Below are 10,436 nucleotides of genomic sequence, written 5' to 3'. Positions count from 1 at the left end.
GTGATGATGTCGAGCCCCGTCTCGTGTGCTTGCTGGCCATCGGTGACGATGTCAAGCCCCTTCTCGTGTGCTTGTTGGCCATTGGTGATGATGTCAAGCACCTTCTCGTGTGCTTGTTGGCCATCGGTGACGATGTCGAGTGTCTTCTCATGTGCTTGTTGGCCATCAGTGGTGATGTCAAGCCCCTTCTCATGTGCTTGTTGGCCATCGGTGATGATGTCGAGTGTCTTCTTGTGTGCTTGTTGGCCATCGGAGATGATGTCAAGCCCCTTCTCGTGTGCTTGTTGGCCATCGGTGACAATGTCGAGTCCCTTCTCGTGTGCTTGTAGGCCATTGGTGATGGTGTTGAGCATTGGCCGTCGGTGACGATGTTGAGCCCCTTCTCCTGTGCGTGTTGGCCATCAGTGATGACATTGAGCACCTTCTCGTGTGCTTATCAGCCATCAATGATGATGTCAAGTGTTGGCTGTTGCTGATGATGTCGAGCCCCCTCTTGTGCGCTTGTTGGCCATCAGTGATAATGTTGAGCATCTTCTCATGTGCTTGTTGGCTGTCAGTGATGAGTTGAGCTTCTCATTTGCTTGTTAGTCTTGGTGATGATGTCGAGCATCTTCTCGTGCACTTGTTGGCCATTGATGATGATGTCGAGCATCTTCTCATGTGCTTGTTGGCCATCAGTGACGATGTCAAGCATCTTCTCGTGTGCTTGTTGGTCTCGGTGACGATGTCAAGCATCTTCTTGTGCGCTTGTTGGCCACTGATGACGATGTCGAGCGTCTTCTCGTGTGCTTGTTGGCCTCAGTGACGATGTCAAGCGTCTTCTCGTGTGCTTGTTAGCCATTGGTGATGATGTCGAGTGTCTTCTCATGAGCTTGTTGGCCATCAGTGATGATGTCAAGCATCTTCTTGTGCGCTTGTTGGCTCTCGGTGATGATGTCGAGTGTCTTCTCTTGTGCTTGTTGGTCATCAGTGATGATGTCGAGCCCCTTCTTGTGCACTTGTTCGCCATCGGTGACGATGTCAAGCGTCTTCTTGTGTGCTTGTTGGCCTCGGTAGCGATGTCGAGCATCTTCTCGTGCGCTTATTGGCCATCAGTGACAATGTTGAGCCCCTTCTCGTGTGCTTGTTGGCCATCGGTGATGGTGTTGAGCACCTTCTCGTGTGCTTGTTGGCCATTGGTGATGATGTTGAGCGTCGGCCGTCAGTGACGATGTCGAGCCCCTTCTTGTGCACTTGTTGGCCATTGGTGATGACGTCAAGCCCCTTCTTGTGTGCTTGTTGGCCATCGGTGACATTGTCGAGCCCCTTCTCATGTGCTTGTTGGTCATCGGTGATTATGTCAAGCGTTGGCCATTGGTGACGATGTTGAGCCCCTTCTTTTGTGCTTGTTGGCCATCGGTGACAATGTCAAGCCCCTTCTCGTGCGCTTGTTGGCCATCAGTGATGGTGTTGAGCATCTTCTCGTGCGCTTGTTGGCCGTCAGTGATGATGTTGAGTATCTTCTCATGTGCTTGTTGGCCATCGGTGATGATGTCAAGCATCTTCTCGTACGCTTGTTGGCCATCGGTGACAATGTCAAGCATCTTCTTGTGCGCTTGTTGGCCATTGGTGATGATGTCGAGCATCTTCTTGTGTGCTTGTTGGCCATCTGTGACGATGTGGAGCCCCTTCTCGTGTGCTTGTTGGCCATCGGTGACGATGTCGAGCCCCTTCTCGTGTGCTTGTTGGCCATCGGTGATGATGTCAAGCACCTTCTCGTGTGCTTGTTGGCCATCGGTGACGATGTCGAGTGTCTTCTCATGCGCTTGTTGGCCATCAGTGATGATGTCAAGCCCCTTCTCGTGTGCTTGTTGGCCATTGGTGATGATGTTGAGCACCTTCTTGTGAGCTTGTTCACCATCGGTGATGATGTCAAGCGCCTTCTCATGTGCTTGTTGGCCATCGGTGATGATGTCGAGTGTCTTCTTGTGTGCTTGTTGGCCATCGGAGATGATGTCAAGTCCCTTCTCATGTGCTTGTTGGCCATCGGTGACAATGTCAAGCCCCTTCTCGTGTGCTTGTAGGCCATTGGTGATGGTGTTGAGCATTGGCCGTCGGTGACGATGTTGAGCCCCTTCTCATGTGCGTGTTGGCCATCAGTGATGACATTGAGCACCTTCTCGTGTGCTTATCAGCCATCAATGATGATGTCAAATGTCGGCTGTTGCTGATGATGTCGAGCCCCCTCTTGTGTGCTTGTTGGCCATCAGTGATAATGTTGAGCGTCTTCTCATGTGCTTGTTGGCTGTCAGTGATGAGTTGAGCTTCTTCTCATTTGCTTGTTAGTCTTGGTGATGATGTCGAGCATCTTCTCGTGCACTTGTTGGCCATTGATGACGATGTCGAGCATCTTCTCATGTGCTTGTTGGCCATCGGTGACGATGTCAAGCATCTTCTCGTGTGCTTGTTGGTCTCGGTGACGATGTCGAGCATCTTCTTGTGTGCTTGTTGGCCACTGATGACGATGTCGAGCGTCTTCTCGTGTGCTTGTTGGCCTCAGTGATGATGTCAAGTGTCTTCTCGTGTGCTTGTTGGCCATTGGTGATGATATCGAGTGTCTTCTCATGAGCTTGTTGGCCATCAGTGATGATGTCAAGCATCTTCTTGTGCGCTTGTTGGCTCTCGGTGATGATGTTGAGTGTCTTCTCTTGCACTTGTTGGTCATCAGTGACGATGTCGAGCCCTTTCTTGTGCGCTTGTTCGCCATCGGTGACGATGTCAAGTGTCTTCTTGTGTGCTTGTTGGCCTCGGTAGCGATGTCGAGCATCTTCTCGTGCGCTTGTTGGCCATCAGTGACAATGTTGAGCCCCTTCTTGTGCGCTTGTTGGCCATTAGTGATGATGTCGAGCATCTTCTCATGCACTTGTTGGCCATTGGTGACGATGTTGAGTGTCTTCTTGTGTGCTTGTTGGCTGTCAGTGACGATGTCAAGCCCCTTCTCGTGTGCTTGTTGGCCATCGGTGATGATGTCGAGCACCTTCTCGTGCACTTGTTGGCCATTGGTGATGATGTTGAACGTCGGCCGTTAGTGACGATGTCGAGCCCCTTCTTGTGCACTTGTTGGCCATTGGTGATGACGTCAAGCCCCTTCTTGTGTGCTTGTTGGCCATCGGTGACATTGTTGAGCCCCTTCTCATGTGCTTGTTGGTCATCGGTGATTATGTCAAGCATTGGCCATTGGTGACGATGTTGAGTCCCTTCTTTTGTGCTTGTTGGCCATCGGTGACAATGTCAAGCCCCTCCTCGTGCGCTTGTTGGCCATCGGTGATGGTGTTGAGCATCTTCTCGTGCGCTTGTTGGCCGTCAGTGATGATGTTGAGTGTCTTCTCATGTGCTTGTTGGCCATCGGTGACGATGTCAAGCGTCTTCTCGTGCGCTTGTTGGCCATCGGTGACAATGTCAAGCATCTTCTTGTGCGCTTGTTGGCCATTGGTGATGATGTCGAGCATCTTCTTGTGTGCTTGTTGGCCATCGGTGACGATGTCGAGCCCCTTCTTGTGTGCTTGTTGGCCATCGGCGACGATGTCAAGCACCTTCTCATGTGCTTGTTGGCCATCGGTGACAATGTCGAGCCCCTACTTGTGTGCTTGTTGGCCATCAGTGACAATGTCAAGCACCTTCTTGTGCGCTTTTTGGTCATTGGTGGTGATATTGAGTGCCTTCTTGTGTGCTTTTGGCTGTCAGTGATGATGTCGAGCACTTTCTTGTGTGCTTCTTGGCCTCGGTGATGATGTTGAGTGTCTTCTCGTGTGCTCATTGGCTGTCGGTGATGATGTCGAGCATCTTCTCATGTGCTTTTTGGCCATCGTTATGCCCTCCCTGATAGGTTTTCTTTTTTAAAGTTCCGTGAACATTACGCCCTTCACGCCCTGCTGCAGTTGTATTTTTCCATCTGGCTGTGAAGTGTGGAGCTGCCACTGTGCCTCAGCGGGCTCCTTCGTCACCAACTGCCCTGCGGCAGCTGCCAGAATGAAGGGAGCTGGCAGTGGAGTCATCCCAGCAGGGTCTCCAGCTGGCCACTGGAGCTGGCCGCAGATTGGGCACCACCAGCTTGGCTGTTACCTTCCCTCCCACCTGGGCCACTTAATGGTATTGGACAGCAACTAACAACCTACAACTCCTGCTCAAAAAGTGACTATCCACATGGGATGCTATGTGCTTTACTCGGTAGGCTGTAAGCTAGTGGTGACTCTCACCCATTTTGTGCAGAAGGAACCTGAAGCTTGTCCAAAGTCACTGAACAACCTGACCTCTGGTCCCACATTCTTCTCTTCATGGCAAGTCCAGAAGGCCTTCAAAGTGCATGAGGTTAAGACCACATAAACACATTTCTCCAAAGTTCTGCTTTTAAGACCTGGCTTTCTTTTTCTGGCATATATTTTTATTGTGGCATAATATACACAACATACAATTTTCCATTTTGACTTTTTTAAGCGTACAGTTCAGTGGCATTAAGCATGTTCATGGTGCTGTGCAACCATCAGAACTACCCATTTCCAGGGCTTTTTCATCTTGCAAAATTGGAACTCTATCCCCACTCAACACTGAGTCCTCATGCTTCCCCCTCCCCTAACCTCTGGCACCCACCCTTCCACTTTCTGTCTCTATGAATCTGCATATCTGAGTACTGCATGTAAGTGGAATCACACAGTATTTGTCCTTTTGGTTCTGGTTTATTTCACTTAGCATAATGTCCTCAAGCTTCATCCCTGGTGTAGCACATGTCAGATGTCCCTTCCCTTTCTGAAGGTGAATAATATTCCGCCATGTGTCTATGCCGCATGTTGCTTATCTGTTCACCCACTGATGACACTGGGCCGTTAACACCTTTTGGCTGTTGTTAATATGCTGCTGTGAACGTGGAGTGCAGATGTCTGTTTGAGACCCTGATTTCAGTTCTCTTTCATATATTCCCAGAAGTGGGACTGGTGATCAGAACAACACTCATGTTTGTTTTTTGAGGAGCTGCTATACTGTTTTCCATGGTGACACAGTTTCACATTCCCACCAGCAATGCAGGAAGGATCCAGACACAGCTTCCTTCTTAGAAGTGGAAAGAAAAGATAGAAACGGGCCACAGCTCAGCACCTCCGGATTTCAGGATTCGCCTTTTGAACTCAGCTCTGTGAGCTCAGGGACTCCACAGAGGACAGCGGGACTCTGAGGGCAAGGGGACACCAGTGTGGCTGCTGAGTGTCATGGGTGCCCTCGGATAACGAAGGGTTGGGTGTGTGAGAGGCAGTGGCACTACCATGCCATAGCCAATGCCAGGTCGGGTCTGAGCCATCGCTTTGTGATGGGAAGTTCGCTCCCTCGTGGGCAGCGGATGCCACTGATTGACTGCTCAATTGTTACCTCGCCACTTTCCCTTCCAAACAGACGGCAGTGCTGCTCAGGTGGACGGGATGGTAGGACCAGGTGTGCCCATTCATGGGATGATCGGTGAGGCCCTGAGGGTCCCCTGACCCTGCTTCCTCCCTGCACAGGGACAGGTGCTTCCACTCTTCCACTCCCTTCTGGGCTGGGGGACCATGTGAAGTGTGAGGGTGGGGTGTGGATTTGCAGGGTTGAAGTGGAATCCAGGATCTGCCTGGGGCATACTCTTCACAGCCTGGGCAGGGCAGGCAAACCCCAATTTCCTGGAAAGGAGGCCCGGGTAGGGCCGCCCGGGGCTGGCAGAGTGAAGTCCTTGAGTCCTCTGCCAAGGGTGCTGTGTCTGGGCTGTGGTAGTCATCTGCATATTTAGAAGGAAAGGCAGGGGTGAAAATATCCCTTTGTGTGCTGAGAGGGTCTGTGGTCTCTCCATTCTTCCTTTGATTTAATAAGAAAGATAAACACTACACAGTGGGTGCTGCTGTGCCAGGCAGGTGCTAAGCCCCCCTAAGATGCCGCCGTACACCAGCTCGCTCGTTTAATTTCAGGTTTAAACAGCTCTGCAGAATACAGGAAAAAGTAAAATATAAAACCCTTTTATATTTCAGGTAGGCACCGGAAGTCGGCTGGCGGGTACCTCTGAGCACACTGGACTCATTCCCAGGGTGGCCACACAGCTGTGGGGCCCTGTGACCTTGGCACTGACCACCCGCGGAGAGGACGGTATTTAAAGAGGCTGAGTTCTTCATCTCTCTCTGCTGTTTTCTCTCTTGTTTCTCTTTTACGTTTTTGACAAGTCCCACCATACTCAGTTCCAGCGTGGGACACACACTAGTGGATTGCTGATGGGTGGAAAGTTGTGCGTGCCGTGTTGTGTTGCTGACACCGAAGGCAAAAGCCCAGGACCTGGCCCCAGGTTAGGCTCACACACGCCTGGGCTGTCCCATCTCGGGGGCTCCTTGGTTAGGTCTTCGGGCTCTGGTCCCCGTGGGGCTCCCTCACTGGGGAGTGTGTCCAGCCCCTGTCTCCAGCACTGGGCCCCTGCCTCCCCAGACACGGCCCTCAGGGCAGAGGGGACCACAGACATTCTGAGGTGGACTCTCCTCCGTGTTGGAGATATGAAAAATAAAAAGGGAAGGACTTGAGGAAGAGAATGGGCACTGTTTACTTCCTCCCAATTCCATGTTAACGAGTTCCCGCTGAATTCTCTGGGTAAGCAGAGAACAGCTGTGCAGAGCATGAGCTGTGAGTCCCAGGCCCGTTCTCCTGGTAAGACTGGGCCCCACAGTGCTGGAGCTGACCTCTCACCAAGGGTCCGTCCCTTTGTCCCTTCCTATGACTGATTCTTTCATGGCGTCTAATGATGAGGCAAGGAAGCTGTCAGCTGGGAGTTTCGACACCATTGATTGCCCCCATAAGGAGCCAGTGGGATGGACACCAGCTCCCACCCCTTGCCCGAAACATTCTTGCAGACCCTCAGCCTGCAGCAGTGCCCCACCGAAGGCCCCCACCTACAGTTCTGCCCACACCCCCAGGCTCTCCCCAGCTCACCACCTCCCAGGGTGCTTCCAGCTCTCCTCCCCCAGGGTCCTTCAAGCTCTCTCCTTCCAGGGTCCCTCCAGCTCTCCCTGCTCTAGGCTCCCTCCAGCTCTCCTCCCCCAGGGTGCCTCCAGCTCTGGCTCCCGCCCCCAGGGTCCCTCCAGCTGGGCTGTCTCTTGCACCCTGGGGCCTGGTGCTCTACCGCGCTCTGTCCGCTTCCTGCCTCCAGGCTGTGTCCCAGCTCTATGCACCTGACACACATATCTCCCCTCTTCATCTGTCTAAAGCCTACCTGTGCTTTCCAAGCACATCTCAAATATCATTTCAAATGTCAAATAACAGAGTGATCTTTTAAAAATATAAATCCGATCATGTCATTTGTGCTTAACGCCTTTCATGGTTTCTGATTGCACAGTAAACCCAAGGCCCTTCTCTGCGGTCCAGGTCCCTGCCCACCTCGGTCCTCGTCCCCCTGTCCCCTTCATCCCCGAGCTCATCCCTGCCCTGGGGACGTGCCACTTGCCATAGCTTTGCAGGGATGGCTTTCCCTGGTTCTGCATGTGGCGAACTCTGTCTTGATGTCCACATCTGTTCAAATATCACAGAATCTGCAGGAGAGCTTCTGTGTCCTGGATCTGAGGCAGCCCCTCCAGGAAAAGAATCACAGCCCTGAAGACGTCCATGTCCCCATTGCTGGTACCTGTGAGTATGTTATGCTTTGTGGCAACAGGGGCTTTGCAGAGGGAATGGAGGATACAAAGTTTAAGGTTTCCTGGCTTATCTGTGGGGGCCCAGCATGATTATAAATGTCCTTAGATGTGGAAGGGAGAGGTGCGAGGAAGAAGCAGCGTGGGTCCACGTGAGATGCATGGACGGCCGATGCTGGCTTTGATGGTGGAGGAAGGGGCTGAGCTCTGAGGAATGGGGTTTTCACGGGAGCAGGAAGCAGCTCTTAGCAAGGGAACCTCTGTCCTGCAGCCACAGGAGCTGAATTCTGCCAACAACCCACACAAGCTGGAAACAGACACCCCCAGGGCCTCTAGAAGGAAGGCAGCCGGCAGACTGGGGACTCCTGGGAATGGTAGGATCACACACTCGTGTGGTTTCAGCCGCTGAACATGTGGTTATGGCAGCCACAGAAAATGAATGCAGCCCACATCGCTCTTTTTTTTTTTTTTCTTTTGTGAGACACGATTTCAGTCTGTCACCCAGGCTGGGGTGCAGTGGCACGATCACGGCTCAGTGCAGCCTAAACCTTCTGGGCTTAAGTGATCCCCCTGCTTCAGCCTCCCAAGAAGCTAGGACTACAGGTGCATGCTACCGTGCTTAGCTAATTCTTTTTTTTTAATGTTATTCATTATTTATTGAAAAATAAAACCTGAAAGGCACTGGATTCAGTCATAATATGTCCAGATATTACTTTAAGTTCTGGGATACATGTGGAGAATGTGCAGGTTTGTTACTTAGGTATACATGTGCCATAGTGGTTTGCTGCACCCATCAACCCGTCATCTAGGTTTTAAGCCCCACATGCATTAGGTATTTGTCCTAATGCTCTCCCTCCCCTTGCCTCCCACCCCCGACAGGCCCCAGTGTGTAATGTTCCCCTCCATGTGTCCATGTGTTCTTGTTCAACTCCCACTTATGAGTGAGAACATGAGGTGTTTGGTTTTCTGTTCCTGTGCAGGGACATGGATGAAGCTGGAAACCAGCTATTTTTTTTTTTTAGATGGAGTCTCTTTCTGTTGCCCAGGTTGGAGTATAGTGGCGCGATCTTGCTCACTGCAACCTCTGCCTCCCGGGTTCAAGCGACTCTCCTGCCTCAGCCTCCCGAGTAGCTGGGACTACAAGCGTGCACCACCACACCCAGCTAATTTTTTGTATTTTTAGTAGAGATGGGGTTTCACCGTGTTAGCCAGGATTGTCTCGATCTCCTGACCTCATGATCCACCTGCCTTGACCTCCCAGAGTGCTGGGATTACAGACATGAGCCACCTCGCCTGGCCTGAAACCAGTGAATTTTTAAATTGTTTGTAGAGATGAGGTTTCACCCTATTGCCCAGGCTGGCCATGAACTCCTGGACTCAAGCAACGTGCCCGCCTTGACCTCCCAAAGTGCTGGGATTACAGATGTGAGCCGCTGTGCCCAGCCCCCATGACTCCTTAATCAGATCAACTGATTCTGTCATCTTCATAGCTTCTGTCATTTTCTGACCTGAAAGTGATGTTTCCCCTGACATGCTGTGGCCTGGATAAACCTTTCGGACATCATCAGAGAAGCACAAATACTGTGGAATTCCACTTCCTGTGAGGTCCCTGGCATAAACTCTTAGAAACATAAAGGAGAATGGTGGGTGCCAGGGCAGTGGGGAGCGTGTGTCTGGGGGTTGTTTCATGGATCCCTGGTTTCAGATTTGCCAGGTGAGAAGCTCCAGCCCGGCTGCACTCCACACTTAAGATCCTAAGCTGATGTTATATAGATACATTTTTCAACCAGGGAAAAGGTGGTCTTCTCTTGCGTTCTCGTGTGTCTCCCAGTGCCCTCCTGGCACCCCCACTGAAACATCAACGTTCGAGCAGGGTCCCATCTGCATTGGTCGTGTGATATGGTTTCGCTGTGTCCCCACTCAAATCTCAACCTGAATTGTATCTCCCAGAATTCCCACGTGTTGTGGGAGGGACCCAGGGGAGGTAAATGAATCATGGAGGCCGGCCTTTCCTGTGCCATTCTCGTGATAGTGTATAAGTCTCACGAAATCTGATGGGTTTATCGGGTTTCTGCCTTTGCTTCTTCCTCACTTTTCTCTAGCTGCTGCCATGTAAGAAGTGCCTTTCGCTTCCCACCATGATTCTGAGGCCTCCCCAGCCATGTGTAACTGTGAGTCCAATGAAACCTCTTTTTCTTCCCAGTCGCGGGTATGTCTTTATCAGCAGCATGAAATGGACTAATACATCAAGCTAGTCCCCAGTGTGTGGAACAGAGTCCCAGTGTGTGGAACAGAGCAGGTGCACACATACATATTATTTATTGTTTATTAAAATATAAATTTGTTATTTAACAAAATATATTAATTCACATATAAGTTAATATGATTTGTGAAACCTCTTTCTAACATCTCAAATACATTTACTAATGAGAAAAATCTTTTTTAAATTGTCAAAACCTGTGTCTCAACTTTTGCCTCAAAAACTGCAGTCCTGCTGTCAGCAACGGCTTTGTGAGTTGCTTTAGGGAAGAACCCGAGCAGGGAGGACAGACCCTGCAGACCAGGCTGGGGTGAGGGTGTGACTATTGTCTCCTGGCCCCCATACATTCAAGAAGAAGGTGTTGGGGCCTCATCTTGGCCCTTTGCCTCTTGCCTCTGATCTGTTTCCTTAGGATGGATTTGGGACAGAGCTAATGGAGGCTCCTCTGGCGTGTCCCGGGGGCTTTAGCTCAATCTTGGTGATTTTAGCTCCTCTGAATTCTTCTTACTGTTCTCCTT

This window comes from Mandrillus leucophaeus, unplaced genomic scaffold, assembly GCF_000951045.1.
Source record: "Mandrillus leucophaeus isolate KB7577 unplaced genomic scaffold, Mleu.le_1.0 Scaffold416, whole genome shotgun sequence".
NCBI lineage: Eukaryota > Metazoa > Chordata > Mammalia > Primates > Cercopithecidae > Mandrillus > Mandrillus leucophaeus.
This window is presented reverse-complemented; position numbering follows the sequence as displayed.